The sequence below is a fragment of the Entelurus aequoreus genome, linkage group LG23 (assembly GCF_033978785.1).
Source record: "Entelurus aequoreus isolate RoL-2023_Sb linkage group LG23, RoL_Eaeq_v1.1, whole genome shotgun sequence".
NCBI lineage: Eukaryota > Metazoa > Chordata > Actinopteri > Syngnathiformes > Syngnathidae > Entelurus > Entelurus aequoreus.
This window is the reverse complement of record NC_084753.1, coordinates 11,829,898-11,849,640: the sequence shown is the minus strand read 5'-3', so window position 1 is coordinate 11,849,640 and position 19,743 is coordinate 11,829,898. Positions and strand designations below refer to the sequence as shown.

At 34.9% G+C, this 19,743-nt stretch overlaps 1 protein-coding gene across 2 annotated transcripts in view; it reads right to left on the bottom strand.

Moving 5' to 3' along the window:
* Positions 1-19,743, bottom strand: part of slc24a4b (solute carrier family 24 member 4b) — a 109,220-nt gene that overhangs the window by 88,100 nt on the left and 1,377 nt on the right. The window lies entirely within an intron of this gene.

Genomic DNA, 19,743 nt, shown 5'->3' with positions numbered 1-19,743 from the left:
GAATAGAAACTGCTGTGGAACTAGTTACAATGCAATATGCCATGGAAATACAATGTTAACACTTTTGTGCAAATAAGTACAGTTGCACTTGTTTTTTCAAATGTGTTTATTCTGTAAAGGAATGAGTTAAATGTTTAAAATGTCTGGATAATAGTGCTATTATGAAGTGCAATGTCAGCACTATTTTTTTTCCTGCAATTTCAAATGCACTTTTTTAATAAATAAATACAGCGTTTTAAAAGCATACACAATCTGTGTAAATATATTAGTCTGTGGTTAAAAGGACTTGAAAGGACTCGAAATTCAAAATGCAGGACTTGGGACTTGACTTGAGACTTTCCAGTCTTGACTTTGGACTTGCCTGTCTTGACTCGGGACTTGACTCGAGACTTGAGGGCAAAGACTTGAGACTTACTTGTGACTTGCAAAGCAATGACTTGGTCCCACCTCTGCTAAAAACTCAATGCTGTTTCTCACAGTGCAAAAATGACATATGTGGCGTGACTCCGCTTCACAACATATCTCATACGTGCCTGCTTTGAAGGGAGAATAAGACGTAGCAGAAATAATCCACTTTGTTGATATATTTAGCGAGTAGAGGTACATGTTAAAAGTGAGAGAGGTGTATTTAGCACCATGCATTTATTCGCTAATCACGGAAAAGCGGTCAAGAAAGCACGCGAGTGAGAGCGCGGATCCGCCACCACAAGCCCAGGGAGTGTGCGTTACCACAGTGTGCAGAAAAGCTCCAGAGACGTGCAAGCCAACCTTTATTACTTCCATAAGGGCTAAGAAAACACAGATTGGAGACACTCTTCTGTGGTTTGGCAACACATAAATAATAATAATGATTATTTAATTTGTTTAATTTTTTTAAGTAAATATTAGAGTGATTAATCTATTTATTCATATCTATTATTATTTAATAAAGTGGTTAATTTATTTAATTTTGTATCAATTTATTTACTATCATTACTTTATAAAAGGGTCAATTTACTTTATTTGTATCAATTTATTTGTATTTTAATAAAGTGGTGAATTTATTTTATTTCTATTAATTTATTAACATTATCATTATGGTTATTATTTAATGTTTTGTTATTTTTGAAGTAAATATTAAGGTAGAGAATTTATTTTATTTTTTATCCATTTATTTATTATCTAATAAAGTGGTGAATTTATTTTATTTTGTATCAATATATTTAGTATCATTACTTTATACAAGGGTCAATTCACTTTATTTTTATTTTTATTATTTTAATAAAGTGGTGAATTTATTTTATTTCTATCAATTTATCATTATCATTATTATTATTATTATTATTTAATGTTTTGTAATTTTTGAAGTAAATAAAGTAGTGAATTTATTTTATTTTTATCCACTTATTTAGTATCATTACTTTATAAAAGGGTCAATTTACTTTATTTTTATCAATGTATTTGTATTTTAATAAAGTGGTGAATTTATTTTATTTCTATTAATTTATTATCATTATTATTATTATTATTTAATGTTATTTTTTAAGTAAATATTAAAGTAGTGAATTTATTAAATGTTTATCCATAATATTATTATCTAATAAAGTGGTGCATTTATTTTATTTTGTATCAATTGATTTACTATCATTACTTTATAAAAGGGTCAATTTACTTTATTTTTATTTGCATTATTTTAATAAAGTGGCGAATTTATTTTATGTCCATCAATTTATTATTATCATTATTTTTTATTTAATGTTTTGTTATTTTTGAAGTAAATATTAAAGTAGTGAATTTATTTTATTTTTATCAATTTATTTACTATCATTACTTTATAAAAAGGTCAATTTATTTGTATTCGTATTATTTTAATAAAGTGGTGAATTTATTTTATTTCAATCAATATATTATCATTATTAGTAGTAGTAGTAGTATTATTATTATTTAATGTTTTATAATTTTTTAAGTAAATATTAAAGTAGTGATTTTTTTTTTAATCAATTTATTTACTATCATTACTTTATAAAAGGGTCAATTTACTTTATTTTTATCAATTTATTTGTACCTAGGATTTTAATAAAGGGGTGAATTTCTTATATCAATTTATTATTATTATCATTATTATTATTATTTAATGTTTTGTTATTTTTGAAGTAAATATGAAATTAGTTAATTTATTTAATTTGTATCCATTTATTTATTATTATCTAATAAAGTGGTGAATTTATTTAATTTTGTTATCAATTTATTCATCATCATAATTATTTTACAATAGGGTCATTTTTTTTTTTTTATCAATGTATGTGTAACTAGTTTAGAGATGATATATACATACATACATACATATATATATATATAGAATAAGTATCGTGGAAATTTCCGAGGTATTGGTGGTCGGTAAAAAATGGATGGCTGTGGGTCAAAACACCAACCGTCACCAAGCGTGGCGTTCGTCTTTCAAACTGCAGAGGCGTGTTCGGGGGGGCAGCAGCACAGCACCGACAAACAGTGGGAGGCCGCGTGGGTGGCGGTCTGTCCATTGGTGAGGACATCCTCCAGTCCTCTTCAAAGAGCCCAGCAGGAAGGGAAAGACCAAGGACAAACATCCATCAACCCCGCCGGGCTGTGAAATGAACGCACCCTCTGCCTCCGTCATAAAATAGGACACAGACTGTCCATCGCATGTGCCCGCACACACGCGGCCATCAGCATGCGAGGCAGCGTGTCACGCCTTGGCCCGCTTTACGGCGCAGTACGACCCAGTAGAGGGGCATCAAATCCCACCCATCTGGACCCTTTGCACAAATCAACACGCCACTATAAATCAACAACACATGCTCGTGTCCCTCTTTGTGACGCTCCCAAGGATCTATTCCATTAGACCGGACCACGGCGAGACTCGAAGGGTCAAGGGGGGGGATTCTTCTCGCGTACAGCCTTTCACGAGGCTTCTGTCAGGCAAACTTGATTAAGGCGAGCCATTAGCCTCTTGTCTGTGCAAGAGAGGCGAGCCAACTTAGCTAGCAAAAAACTAATGTGCTGCATGATATCATTCCACAATAATCACCCGAGCCCCTTGTTGTTTTAATGTCATTAAACTAAGATGTACTAACTCATTCTCGCCTCCATGGCAGAAAACGCACAGTGTTTCTTACAAGTAGTGTTATCACCGGAGGACAAAAAGGTCAGCTAAACGTGCGACACTATACACTAGGAGGACACAAGAAGCCATGCTAACCACTAAGCTAGTGCACTTGAATGTAAAAGTGGTGAAAATGATACAAATAGACGTAAAAATACCAAGTATCGGTATATGGTCGATACCAAAGGTCGATACTTTTATCGAAAAAATAATAATTCTTGGGCCGTTTCGTTATTGTTTGCAGGACTTTATACAAGAAGCTAGAGCGCTTGAATGTAAACAAAGTGGTCAAATTAATACAAATAGACGTAAAAATACCAAGTATAGTATCAATATACGGTCAATATCACAGTGATTAGGTTGATACTTTTATTATCGAACAAATTGTTTTCTTCTCCGTTTCTTGTTATTGTTTACAGGACTTTATACAAGAAGTAATGCTAAACGCGAAGCTAGTGCACTTGAATGTAAACAAAGTGGTCAAAATGATACAAATAGACGTAAAAATACCTAGTATCAGTATATGGTCGATATCACAGTGATTAAGTTGATACTTTTACTATCGAAAAAATTGTTTTCTTCAGCCATTTCTTGTTATTGTTTGCAGGACTTTATACAAGAAGCCGTGCTAAACGCTAAGCTAGAGTGCTTGAATGTAAACAAAGTGGTCAAATTGATACAAATAGACATAAAAATACCAAGTATAGTATCAGTACATGGTCGATACCACAGTGATTAGGTCGATACTTTCATTATCGAAAAAACATTTCTTCAGCCGTTTCTTGTTATTGTTTACAGGACTTTATATAAGAAGTCATGCTAAACACTAAGCCAGAGCGTTTGAATGTAAACAAAGTGGTCACATTGATACAAATAGACGTATAGTAGAGGCCATTGAGGTGGCGACTTGTCCAGGGTGTACCCCGCCTTCCGCCCGATTGTAGCTGAGATAGGCTCAAGCGTCCCCCGCGACCCCGAAGGGAATAAGCGGTAGAAAATGGATGGATGGATGGACGTATAGTATGAGTATATGGTCGATACCACAGTGGTTAGGTCGATACTTTTATCATCGAACAAATTGTTTTCTTCGGCCGTTTCTTGTTATTGTTTGCAGGACTTTATACAAGAAGTAATGCTAAACGCTAAGCTGGAGCGCTGGAATGTAAACAAAGTGGTCAAATTGATACAAATAGACGTAAAAATACCAAGAATAGTATCAGTATATGGTTGATACCACAGTGATTAGGTCGATACTTTCATTATCAAATTTTTGGTTTTTCTTCGGCCGTTTCTTGTTTTGGTTTACAGGACTTTATACAAGAAGTCATGCTAAACGCTAAGCTGAAGCGCTTGAATGTAAACAAAGTGGTCAAATTGATACAAATATCGACGTAAAAATACCAAGAATAGTATCAGTATATGGTTGATACCACAGTGATTAGGTCGATACTTTCATTATCGAAAAAATTGTTTTCTTCGGCCGCTTCTTGTTATTGTTTGCAGGACTTTATACAAGAAGCCATGCTAAACGCTAAGCTAGAGTGCTTGAATGTAAACAAAGTGGTCAAATTGATACAAATATCGACGTAAAAATACCAAGAATAGCATCAGTATATGGTTGATACCACAGTGATTAGGTCGATACTTTCATTATCGAAAAAATTGTTTTCTTCGGCCGCTTCTTGTTATTGTTTGCAGGACTTTATACAAAAAGTCATGCTAAACGCTAAGCTAGAGTGCTTGAATGTAAACAAAGTGGTCAAATTGATACAAATAGACATAAAAATACAAAGTATAGTATCAGTATATGGTCGATACTAAAGTGATTCGGTCAATACTTTCAGTATCAGAATTTTTTTTTTCCAAGTATAGTATCAGTATATGGTCGATTCCACAGTGGTTAGGTCGATACTTTCATTATCGAACAAATTGTTTTCTCTGGCCGTTTCTTGTTAATGTTTACAGGACTTTATACAAGAAGCCATGCTAAACGCTAAGGTAGAGCGCTTGAATGTAAAAAAAAGTGGTCAAATTGATACAAATAGACATACAGTATCAGTATATGGTCGATACCACAGTGATTAAGTCGGTACTTTCATTATCGAAAAAATTGTTTCCTTTGGTCGTTTGTTATTGTTTGCAGGACTTTATAGAAGAAGCCAGGCTAAACGCTAAGCTGGAGCGTAAACAAAGTGGTCAAATTGATACAAATAGACGTAAAAATACCAAGAATAGTATCAGTATATGGTTGATACCACAGTGATTAGGTCGATACTTTCATTATCAAATTTTTGGTTTTTCTTCGGCCGTTTCTTGTTTTGGTTTACAGGACTTTATACAAGAAGTAATGCTAAACGCTAAGCTGGAGCGCTGGAATGTAAACAAAGTGGTCAAATTGATACAAATAGACATAAAAATACCAAGTATAGTATCAGTACATGGTCGATACCACAGTGATTAGGTCGATACTTTCATTATCGAAAAAACATTTCTTCAGCCGTTTCTTGTTATTGTTTACAGGACTTTATATAAGAAGCCATGCTAAACACTAAGCTAGAGCGTTTGAATGTAAACAAAGTGGTCACATTGATACAAATAGACGTATAGTAGAGGCCATTGAGGTGGCGACTTGTCCAGGGTGTACCCCGCCTTCCGCCCGATTGTAGCTGAGATAGGCTCAAGCGTCCCCCGCGACCCCGAAGGGAATTAGCGGTAGAAAATGGATGGATGGATGGACCTATAGTATTAGTATATGGTCGATACCACAGTGGTTAGGTCGATACTTTTATTATCGAACAAATTGTTTTCTTCGGCCGTTTGTTATTGTTTGCAGGACTTTATACAAGAAGTAATGCTAAACGCTAAGCTGGAGCGCTGGAATGTAAACAAAGTGGTCAAATTGATACAAATAGACGTAAAAATACCAAGAATAGTATCAGTATATGGTTGATACCACAGTGATTAGGTCGATACTTTCATTATCAAATTTTTGGTTTTTCTTCGGCCGTTTCTTGTTTTGGTTTGCAGGACTTTATACAAGAAGTCATGCTAAACGCTAAGCTGAAGCGCTTGAATGTAAACAAAGTGGTCAAATTGATACAAATATCGACGTAAAAATACCAAGAATAGTATCAGTATATGGTTGATACCACAGTGATTAGGTCGATACTTTCATTATCGAAAAAATTGTTTTCTTCGGCCGCTTCTTGTTATTGTTTGCAGGACTTTATACAAGAAGTCATGCTAAACGCTAAGCTAGAGTGCTTGAATGTAAACAAAGTGGTCAAATTGATACAAATAGACATAAAAATACAAAGTATAGTATCAGTATATGGTCGATACTAATGTGATTCGGTCAATACTTTCAGTATCAGAATTTTTTTTTCCCAAGTATAGTATCAGTATATGGTCGATACCACAGTGGTTAGGTCGATACTTTCATTATCGAACAAATTGTTTTCTCCGGCCGTTTCTTGTTAATGTTTACAGGACTTTATACAAGAAGCCATGCTAAACGCTAAGGTAGAGCGCTTGAATGTAAAAAAAAGTGGTCAAATTGATACAAATAGACATACAGTATCAGTATATGGTCGATACCACAGTGATTAAGTCGGTACTTTCATTATCGAAAAAATTGTTTCCTTTGGTCGTTTCTTATTGTTTGCAGGACTTTATAGAAGAAGCCAGGCTAAACGCTAAGCTGGAGCGTAAACAAAGTGGTCAAATTGATACAAATAGACGTAAAAATACCAAGAATAGTATCAGTATATGGTTGATACCACAGTGATTAGGTCGATACTTTCATTATCAAATTTTTGGTTTTTCTTCGGCCGTTTCTTGTTTTGGTTTACAGGACTTTATACAAGAAGTAATGCTAAACGCTAAGTTGAAGCGCTTGAATGTAAACAAAGTGGTCAAATTGATACAAATATCGACGTAAAAATACCAAGAATAGTATCAGTATATGGTTGATACCACAGTGATTAGGTCGATACTTTCATTATCGAAAAAATTGTTTTCTTCGGCCGCTTCTTGTTATTGTTTGCAGGACTTTATACAAGAAGTCATGCTAAACGCTAAGCTAGAGTGCTTGAATGTAAACAAAGTGGTCAAATTGATACAAATAGACATAAAAATACAAAGTATAGTATCAGTATATGGTCGATACTAAAGTGATTCGGTCAATACTTTCAGTATCAGAATTTTTTTTTTCCAAGTATAGTATCAGTATATGGTCGATACCACAGTGGTTAGGTCGATACTTTCATTATCGAACAAATTGTTTTCTTCTGCCGTTTCTTGTTAATGTTTACAGGACTTTATACAAGAAGCCATGCTAAACGCTAAGGTAGAGCGCTTGAATGTAAAAAAAAGTGGTCAAATTGATACAAATAGACGTACAGTATCAGTATATGGTCGATACCACAGTGTTTAAGTCGGTACTTTCATTATCGAAAAAATTGTTTCCTTTGGTCGTTTGTTATTGTTTGCAGGACTTTATAGAAGAAGCCAGGCTAAACGCTAAGCTAGAGCGCTTGAATGTAAACAAAGTGGTCAAAATGATACAAATAGACGTAAAAATACCTAGTATCAGTATATGGTCGATATCACAGTGATTAAGTTGATACTTTTATTATCGAAAAAATTGTTTTCTTCAGCCATTTCTTGTTATTGTTTGCAGGACTTTATACAAGAAGCCGTGCTAAACGCTAAGCTAGAGTGCTTGAATGTAAACAAAGTGGTCAAATTGATACAAATAGACATAAAAATACCAAGGATAGTATCAGTACATGGTCGATACCACAGTGATTAGGTCGATACTTTCATTATCGAAAAAACATTTCTTCAGCCGTTTCTTGTTATTGTTTACAGGACTTTATATAAGAAGTCATGCTAAACACTAAGCCAGAGCGTTTGAATGTAAACAAAGTGGTCACATTGATACAAATAGACGTATAGTAGAGGCCATTGAGGTGGCGACTTGTCCAGGGTGTACACCGCCTTCCGCCCGATTGTAGCTGAGAGTATAGGCTCAAGCGTCCCCCGCGACCCCGAAGGGAATAAGCGGTAGAAAATGGATGGATGGATGGACGTATAGTATGAGTATATGGTCGATACCACAGTGGTTAGGTCGATACTTTTATCATCGAACAAATTGTTTTCTTCGGCCGTTTCTTGTTATTGTTTGCAGGACTTTATATAAGAAGCCATGCTAAACGCTAAGCTGGAGCGCTGGAATGTAAACAAAGTGGTCAAATTGATACAAATAGACGTAAACATACCAAGAATAGTATCAGTATATGGTTGATACCACAGTGATTAGGTCGATACTTTCATTATCAAGTTTTTGGTTTTTCTTCGGCCGTTTCTTGTTTTGGTTTACAGGACTTTATACAAGAAGTCATGCTAAACGCTAAGCTGAAGCGCTTGAATGTAAACAAAGTGGTCAAATTGATACAAATAGACGTAAAAATACCAAGAATAGTATCAGTATATGGTTGATACCACAGTGATTAGGTCGATACTTTCATTAGCGAAACAATTGTTTTCTTCGGCCGCTTCTTGTTATTGTTTGCAGGACTTTATACAAAAAGTCATGCTAAACGCTAAGCTAGAGTGCTTGAATGTAAACAAAGTGGTCAAATTGATACAAATAGACATAAAAATACAAAGTATAGTATCAGTATATGGTCGATACTAAAGTGATTCGGTCAATACTTTCAGTATCAGAATTTTTTTTTTCCAAGTATCAGTATATGGTCGATACTAAAGTGATTCGGTCAATACTTTCAGTATCAGAATTTTTTTTTTCCAAGTATAGTATCAGTATATGGTCGATACCACAGTGGGTAGGTCGATACTTTCATTATCGAACAAATTGTTTTCTTCTGCCGTTTCTTGTTATTGTTTACAGGACTGTATACAAGAAGCCATGCTAAACACTAAGCTAGTGCGCTTGAATGTAAACAAAGTGGTCAAATTGATACAAACAGACATAGTATCAGTATATGGTCAATACTACAGTGATTAGGTCGATACTTTCATTATCAATTTTTTTTTTTTTTCCCCGGCCGTTTCTTGTTATTGTTTACAGGACTTTATACAAGAATCCATGCAAAACACTAAGCTAGAGCACTTGAATGTAAACAAAGTGGTCAAATTGATACAAATGGACTTAAAAATACCAAGTATAGTATCAGTATATGGTCGATACCGCAGTGATTAGGTCGATACTTTTTTTATCCAAAAAATAGTTTTTCGGCCGTTTGTTATTGTTTACAGGACTTTATACAAGAAGCCATGCTAAACGCTAAGCTAGTGCACTTGAATGTAAACAAAGTGGTCAAATTGATACAAATATCGGCGTAAAAATACCAAGTATAGTATCAAATTATAGTATAAAATTATGCTAAATGTTAAGATAGTGCTCTTGAACATAAAAAAAAGTGGTCAAATTAATACAAATATTGACATACAAATACCAAATATAGTATCAGTATATGGTCGATACCACAGTGATTAGGTCAATACTTTTATTATCGAAAAAATTGTTTTTCGGCCGTTTCTTGTTATTGTTTACAGGACTTTATACAAGAAGCCATGCTAAACGCTAAGCTAGTGCGCTTCAATGTAAACAAAGTGGTCAAATTGATACAAACAGAGATAGTATCAGTATATGGTCAATACTACAGTGATTAGGTCGATACTTTCATTATCAATTTTTTTTTTTTTTCCCCGGCCGTTTCTTGTTTTTGTTTACAGGACTTTATACAAGAATCCATGCAAAACACTAAGCTAGAGCGCTTGAATGTAAACAAAGTGGTTAAATTGATACAAATGGACTTAAAAATACCAAGTATAGTATCAGTATATGGTCGATACCGCAGTGATTAGGTCGGTACTTTTTTATCCAAAAAATAGTTTTTCGGCCGTTTGTTATTGTTTACAGGACTTTATACAAGAAGCCATGCTAAACGCTAAGCTAGTGCGCTTGAATGTAAACAAAGTGGTCAAATTGATACAAATATCGGCGTAAAAATACCAAGTATAGTATCAAATTATAGTATAAAATTATGCTAAATGTTAAGATAGTGTTGAGTTGAGTTGAGTTGAGTTTGAGTTTATTTCGAACATGCAAGCGTACAACATGATACATCACAATTTCCAGTTTCTTTTCAACATGTTCGAAAAGGAGTAGGAAGAAGCAGAGCTTATTTAATCCTACCCCTTTTCTTTACATAACAGTTGCAAAACTTTTTGTTCACTTCCTGTTCACAATTTTTTCACAATAAACTCCATAAGTAATCACAATAAAAATAAATAAATAAATAATAGTAAGAATGTAATAATAATAATTGGTGAAGTAAGTCATATTTCATATGATGAGATAAATAAGATTACTTTAAGAATGAATGAATGGATGGATGAAATAAATTGAGAATGTTTGTCATGGTTCTTCTTCTTTGTACTTTGTAAACACTTTAAGTTTGAAGAGTTTCTTGAAGTGGATCATATTAGTACATTGTTTGATTGCTTTGCTTAATCCATTCCATAATTTAATTCCACATACTGATATACTGAAGGTCTTAAGTGTTGTACGTGCGTACAAATGTTTTAAATTACGTTTTTCTCTAAGATTATATTTCTCCTCTTTTGTTGAGAAGAATTGTTGTATATTCTTGGGTAGCAGGTTATAGTTTGCTTTGTGCATAATTTTAGCTGTTTGCAAATTCACTATGTCGTGGAATTTCAGTATTTTTGATTCAATAAATAAAGGGTTTGTATGTTCTCTATATCCAACATTATGTATTATTCTAACTGATCTTTTTTGTAACACCGTTAATGAATGAAGTGTACTTTTGTAATTATTTCCCCATATTTCTACACAGTAGCTCAGATATGGTAACACTAGCGAGCAGTAGAGAATATGAAGGGATTTTTGGTCTAGAACATGTTTTGCTTTATTCATTATTGACGTGTTTCTTGCAACTTTATGTTGTATATTTTTTACGTGAGATTTCCAGTTCAATTTATCATCAATCATTATACCTAGAAATTTGGTTTCATTTACTCTTTCAATTTCTATTCCGTCTATTTGTATTTGTGTTTGACTTTCTCTTCTACTGTTACCAAATAGCATTATTTTAGTTTTACTAAGATTCAACGATAGTCTGTTTTTGTCAAACCATCTTTTTAATTTGTTAATTTCTTCTGTTATTATTTGTATTATCTCCTGTGTGTTCTCTCCTGAACAAAACGCTGTTGTATCACCCGCAAATAATACTAACTTTAAATCTTTTGTAACTTTACAAATGTCATTTATATAGAGATTGAATAATTTAGGTCCTAGTATTGATCCCTGAGGTACACCACAGGATATATTTAGCGTTGTAGACGTGTGTTCGCCTAGCTTCACGTATTGTTTCCTGTTCGTTAGATAACTTCTTATCCAGTTTAAGACTAACCCTCTGATGCCATATCGTTCTAGTTTTTTGATTAAAATATTGTGATTAATTGTGTCAAATGCTTTAGTTAGATCCATAAAAACCGCTGCCGCACATTTTTTACTATCTATTGCATTGGTAATTTCTTCTGTAATTTCAATTAAAGCCATTGAAGTTGAAACATTAGCTCTGTATCCATATTGGTTCTCTTCGAGTATTCTATTTTTATTTATGAAACTTTCTAATCTGTTATTGAACCGTTTTTCAATGATTTTAGAAAATTGTGGAAGTAGAGAAACAGGTCTATAATTTGTAAATTGATGTTTGTCTCCAGTCTTATAAATTGGTGCAACTTTAGCTATTTTCATTTTGTTTGGAAATGTACCTGTTTGAAATGATAGGTTACCAATATACATTAATGGTCCTGAGATCTCTTCAATAACCTTTTTTATCGTTTCCATATCAATTCCGTTACAATCAGTTGAAGTCTTAGATTTACATTTTTTCACGATTGTAACTATTTCCTCCTGTGTCACATTACTGAGGAACATGGAGTTGGGATTTCGCTCTATGGTATCATTATAGTCCTCAATTGGAACTGGGTCTGGAATCCTTTCTTCCAATTTTGTCCAATATTTACAAAATAATTATTGAAGCTTTCAACTACTTCCTTTATGTTGTCATTTTTTTTATTTTCATCTAAGAAGTATCGAGGGTAGTCCCTCTTAGTTCCATTTTTAATAATGCTATTGAGGATGCCCCATGTTGCTCTCATATTATTTTTGTTCCTGTCCAATAATTCACTGTAATATTCTTTTCTACATGATCGTAGTATTTCTGTTAACTTGTTTTTATACTTTTTGTACTTAATTTCTGCCTCTATAGTTCTTTGTGCTATAAATGTTCTATATAGTGTATTCTTCTTCTTACAAGCATTTTTTAATCATTTTGTCATCCATGGTTGATTATTCTTTCTCTGCTTGTTACTGAGTTGTATCCATGGACAATGTTTGTCATAAAGTATTATGAACTTGTTTAAGAAATGTTCATCAACCTCTTTTTCATTATACACATTGTCCCAATCTTGCTTTTGTAGCTCAATTTTGAAGGCAGTCATCCTCTTCTCTGTGCATAGTCTTCGAAATGTCCTTTTGTCTTCCATGTTCTTCTTGTAGTTTCCATCATATATTGTAAAAACTGGCAGATGATCACTAACGTCGCTTATAAGTAGACCACTTGTAGTGTTATTATCAAAATCATTGGTAAAAATATTATCAATAAGCGTGGCACATTGTCCTGTGATTCTGCTTGGCTTTGTGATTTTAGGATATAGACTGATGCTGTACATTGTATCAATGAAGTCATCAATAGACTTTTGCTTGTTGGGGTTCAATAAGTCAATATTAAAGTGCTCTTGAACATAAAAAAAAGTGGTCAAATTAATACAAATAATGACATACAAATACCAAATATAGTATCAGTATATGGTCGATACCACAGTGATTAGGTCAATACTTTTATTATCGAAAAAATTGTTTTTCGGCCGTTTCTTGTTATTGTTTACAGGACTTTATACAAGAAGCCATGCTAAACGCTAAGCTAGTGCTCTTGAATGTAGTAAACAATTGTGAAGAGATTGACAGAAAAAGCCGACAGTAATGATACCATGTATTGTATAAATATATGGTCGACTCTGCAGTGATTAGATTATTTTTTATCATCGTCACAAAACCTTCCCTTTCCAGTTTTTGTTTACAGGACTTTATACAAGAAGCCTTGCTAAAGGCTAAGCTAGAGCGTTCGAATGTAAACGGGTGGGCGCTCGATTGATACAAATAGAAAGAAACTACACCAAGTATAGTATCAGTTTATCGTTGACACTACAGTGATTGGACAGATATTTGTATCATCACAAAATAGTTTTTTCGGCTGGTTTTTGTCATTGTTTATAGGACTTTATACAACAAGCCATGCTAACCGCTAAGCTAGAGCTCTGGAGTGCAAACACGGGTGGGCAGGATGATATCAATATAAATCAGTCACAAAACTTTTTTTTTATTGTCACAAAACAAACTTTTTGTTTACAGGACTTTGAGGCTTTATACGAGAAGCCAGGCTTCCGGGCGACCAATTTATACAAATATCGACAGTAACGATACCAAAATAGTATCGGTGTATGGTTGATACCAAAATACGTAAATAACATGTTATTACGGGTGTGACGCTGGAGGGGGTCTTTGAATAGATCCCAAGCCTCCTCTTCTTAGCAGTTTTTTACGATTTATAAAACGCAGACAAAACGAGCAAAATACATAAATAACATGTTATTACGGGTGTGACGGATACTACACTACTATTATAAGACACTGGAGGGGGTCTTTGAATAGATCCCAAGCCGCCTCTTATTAGTAGTTTTTTTATGATTTATAAAATGCACAGACAAAACGAGCAAAATACGTAAATATCACATGTTATTACGGGTGTGACGGATACTACACTACTATTATAAGACGCTGGAGGGGGTCTTTGAATAGATCCCAAGCCTCCTCTTATTAGCAGTTTTTTACGATTTATAAAACGCAGACAAAACGAGCAAAATACATAAACAACATGTTATTACGGGTGTGACGGATACTACACTACTATTATAAGACACTGGAGGGGGTCTTTGAATAGATCCCAAACCGCCTCTTCTTAGCAGTTTTTATATGATTTATAAAACGCAGACAAAACGAGCAAAATACGTAAATATCACATGTTATTACGGGTGTGACGGATACTACACTACTATTATAAGACGCTGGAGGGGGTCTTTGAATAGATCCCAAGCCTCCTCTTATTAGCAGTTTTTTACGATTTATAAAACGCAGACAAAACGAGCAAAATACATAAATAACATGTTATTACGGGTGTGACGGATACTACACTACTATTATAAGACACTGGAGGGGGTCTTTGAATAGATCCCAAGCCGCCTCTTCTTAGCAGTTTTTTTATGATTTATAAAATGCACGGACAAAACGAGCAAAATATGTAAATATCACATGTTATTACGGGTGTGACGTTGGAGGGGGTCTTTGAATAGATCCCAAGCCTCCTCTTCTTAGCAGTTTTTTACGATTTATAAAACGCAGACAAAACGAGCAAAATACATAATTAACATGTTATTACGGGTGTGACGGATACTACACTACTATTATAAGACGCTGGAGGGGGTCTTTGAATAGATCCCAAGCCGCCTCTTATTAGTAGTTTTTTTATGATTTATAAAATGCACGGACAAAACGAGCAAAATACGTAAATATCACATGTTATTACGGGTGTGACGGATACTACACTACTATTATAAGACGCTGGAGGGGGTCTTTGAATAGATCCCAAGCCTCCTCTTCTTAGCAGTTTTTTACGATTTATCAAACGCAGACAAAACGAGCAAAATATGTAAATATCACATGTTATTACGGGTGTGACGGATACTACACTACTATTATAAGACGCTGGAGGGGGTCTTTGAATAGATCCCAAGCCTCCTCTTATTAGCAGTTTTTTACGATTTATAAAACGCAGACAAAACGAGCAAAATACATAAATAACATGTTATTACGGGTGTGACGGATACTACACTACTATTATAAGACACTGGAGGGGGTCTTTGAATAGATCCCAAGCCGCCTCTTATTAGTAGTTTTTTTATGATTTATAAAATGCACGGACAAAACGAGCAAAATACGTAAATATGTTATTACGGGTGTGACGGATACTACACTACTAGTATAAGACGCTGGAGGGGGTCTTTGAATAGATCCCAAGCCGCCTCTTATTAGCAGTTTTTATATGATTTATAAAACGCAGACAAAACGAGCAAAATACGTAAATATCACATGTTATTACGGGTGTGACGGATACTACACTACTATTATAAGACACTGGAGGGGGTCTTTCAATAGATCCCAAGCCGCCTCTTATTAGTAGTTTTTTTATGATTTATAAAATGCACGGACAAAACGAGCAAAATACGTAAATATGTTATTACGGGTGTGACGGATACTACACTACTAGTATAAGACACTGGAGGGGGTCTTTGAATAGATCCCAAGCCTCCTCTTATTAGCAGTTTTTATATGATTTATAAAACGCAGACAAAACGAGCAAAATACGTAAATATCACATGTTATTACGGGTGTGACGGATACTACACTACTATTATAAGATGCTGGAGGGGGTCTTTGAATAGATCCCAAGCCTCCTCTTATTAGTAGTTTTTTTACGATTTATAAAATGCACGGACAAAACGAGCAAAATACGTAAATATCACATGTTATTACAGGTGTGACGGATACTACACTACTATTGTAAGATGCTGGAGGGGGTCTTTGAATAGATCCCAAGCCTCCTCTTATTAGCAGTTTTTTACGATTTATAAAACGCAGACAAAACGAGCAAAATACATAAATAACATGTTATTACGGGTGTGACGGATACTACACTACTATTATAAGTCACTGGAGGGGGTCTTTGAATAGATCCCAAGCCGCCTCTTATTAGCAGTTTTTATATGATTTATAAAACGCAGACAAAACGAGCAAAATACGTAAATATCACATGTTATTACGGGTGTGACGGATACTACACTACTATTATAAGATGCTGGAGGGGGTCTTTGAATAGATCCCAAGCCTCCTCTTCTTAGCAGTTTTTTACGATTTATCAAACGCAGACAAAACGAGCAAAATATGTAAATATCACATGTTATTACGGGTGTGACGGATACTACACTACTATTATAAAACGCTGGAGGGGGTCTTTGAATAGATCCCAAGCCGACTCTTCTTAGCAGTTTTTATATGATTTATAAAACGCAGACAAAACGAGCAAAATACGTAAATATCACATGTTATTACGGGTGTGACGATACTACACTACTATTATAAGATGCTGGAGGGGGTCTTTGAATAGATCCCAAGCCTCCTCTTATTAGCAGTTTTTTACGATTTATAAAACGCAGACCAAACGAGCAAAATATGTAAATATCACATGTTATTACGGGTGTGACGGATACTACACTACTATTATAAGATGCTGGAGGGGGTCTTTGAATAGATCCCAAGCCTCCTCTTATTAGCAGTTTTTTACGATTTATAAAACGCAGACCAAACGAGCAAAATATGTAAATATCACATGTTATTACGGGTGTGACGGATACTACACTACTATTATAAGATGCTGGAGGGGGTCTTTGAATAGATCCCAAGCCGCCTCTTATTAGTAGTTTTTTTACGATTTATAAACAGCAGACAAAACGGGCAAAATACGTAAATATCACATGTTATTACGGGTGTGACGGATACTACACTACTATTATAAGACGCTGGAGGGGGTCTTTGAATAGATCCCAAGCCGCCTCTTATTAGCAGTTTTTATATGATTTATAAAACGCAGACAAAACGAGCAAAATACGTAAATATCACATGTTATTACGGGTGTGACGGATACTACACTACTATTATAAGACGCTGGAGGGGGTCTTTGAATAGATCCCAAGCCTCCTCTTAGCAGTTTTTTACGATTTATCAAACGCAGACGAAACGAGCAAAATACGTAAATATCACATGTTATTACGGGTGTGACGGATACTACACTACTATTATAAGATGCTGGAGGGGGTCTTTGAATAGATCCCAAGCCGCCTCTTCTTAGCAGTTTTTATATGATTTATAAAACGCAGACAAAACGAGCAAAATACGTAAATATCACATGTTATTACGGGTGTGACGGATACTACACTACTATTATAAGACACTGGAGGGGGTCTTTGAATAGATCCCAAGCCGCCTCTTCTTAGCAGTTTTTTACGATTTATCAAACGCAGACAAAACGAGCAAAATATGTAAATATCACATGTTATTACGGGTGTGACGGATACTACACTACTATTATAAGATGCTGGAGGGGGTCTTTGAATAGATCCCAAGCCGCCTCTTAGCAGTTTTTTACGATTTATAAAACGCAGACAAAACGAGCAAAATACATAAATAACATGTTATTACGGGTGTGACGGATACTACACTACTATTATAAGACACTGGAGGGGGTCTTTGAATAGATCCCAAGCCGCCTCTTATTAGCAGTTTTTATATGATTTATAAAACGCAGACAAAACGAGCAAAATACGTAAATATCACATGTTATTACGGGTGTGACGGATACTACACTACTATTATAAGACACTGGAGGGGGTCTTTGAATAGATCCCAAGCCGCCTCTTATTAGCAGTTTTTATATGATTTATAAAACGCAGACAAAACGAGCAAAATACGTAAGTATCACATGTTATTACGGGTGTGACGGATACTACACTACTATTATAAGACCTGGAGGGGGTCTTTGAATAGATCCCAAGCCGCCTCTTCTTAGCAGTTTTTTACGATTTATCAAACGCAGACAAAACGAGCAAAATATGTAAATATCACATGTTATTACGGGTGTGACGGATACTACACTACTATTATAAGATGCTGGAGGGGGTCTTTGAATAGATCCCAAGCCTCCTCTTATTAGTAGTTTTTTTACGATTTATAAAACGCAGACAAAACGAGCAAAATACGTAAATATCACATGTTATTACGGGTGTGACGGATACTACACTACTATTATAAGACGCTGGAGGGGGTCTTTGAATAGATCCCAAGCCGCCTCTTATTAGCAGTTTTTTACGATTTATAAAACGTGCAGACAAAACGAGCAAAATACGTAAGTATCACATGTTATTACGGGTGTGACGGATACTACACTACTATTATAAGACGCTGGAGGGGTCTTTGAATAGATCCCAAGCCTCCTCTTATTAGCAGTTTTTTACGATTTATCAAACGCAGACAAAACGAGCAAAATATGTAAATAACACATGTTATTACGGGTGTGACGGATACTACACTACTATTATAAGACGCTGGAGGGGGTCTTTGAATAGATCCCAAGCCGCCTCTTATTAGCAGTTTTTTACGATTTATCAAACGCAGACAAAACGAGCAAAATATGTAAATATCACATGTTATTACGGGTGTGACGGATACTACACTACTATTATAAGACGCTGGAGGGGGTCTTTGAATAGATCCCAAGCCGCCTCTTATTAGCAGTTTTTTACGATTTATCAAACGCAGACAAAACGAGCAAAATATGTAAATATCACATGTTATTACGGGTGTGACGGATACTACACTACTATTCAGAGACGCTGGAGGGGGTCTTTGAATAGATCCCAAGCCGCCTCTTAGCAGTTTTTATATGATTTATAAAACGCAGACAAAACGAGCAAAATACGTAAATATCACATGTTATTACGGGTGTGACGGATACTACACTACTATTATAAGATGCTGGAGGGGGTCTTTGAATAGATCCCAAGCCTCTTAGCAGTTTTTTAGGATTTATAAAACGCAGACAAAACGAGCAAAATACGTAAATATCACATGTTATTACGGGTGTGACGGATACTACACTACTATTATAAGACGCTGGAGGGGGTCTTTGAATAGATCCCAAGCCGCCTCTTATTAGCAGTTTTTTACGATTTATAAAACGCAGACAAAACGAGCAAAATACGTAAATATCACATGTTATTACGGGTGTGACGGATACTACACTACTATTCTAAGACGCTGGAGGGGGTCTTTGAATAGATCCCAAGCCTCCTCTTATTAGTAGTTTTTTACGATTTATAAAATGCAGACAAAACGAGCAAATTATGTAAATATCACATGTTATTACGGGTGTGACGATACTACACTACTATTATAAGATGCTGGAGGGGTCTTTGAATAGATCCCAAGCCTCCTCTTATTAGCAGTTTTTTACAATTTATAAAACGCAGACCAAACGAGCAAAATATGTAAATATCACATGTTATTACGGGTGTGACGGATACTACACTACTATTATAAGATGCTGGAGGGGGTCTTTGAATAGATCCCAAGCCGCCTCTTATTAGCAGTTTTTTACGATTTATAAAACGCACAGACAAAACGAGCAAAATACGTAAATATCACATGTTATTACGGGTGTGACGGATACTACACTACTATTATAAGACGCTGGAGGGGGTCTTTGAATAGATCCCAAGCCACCTCTTATTAGCAGTTTTTTACGATTTATAAAACACACAGACAAGGGAAATAC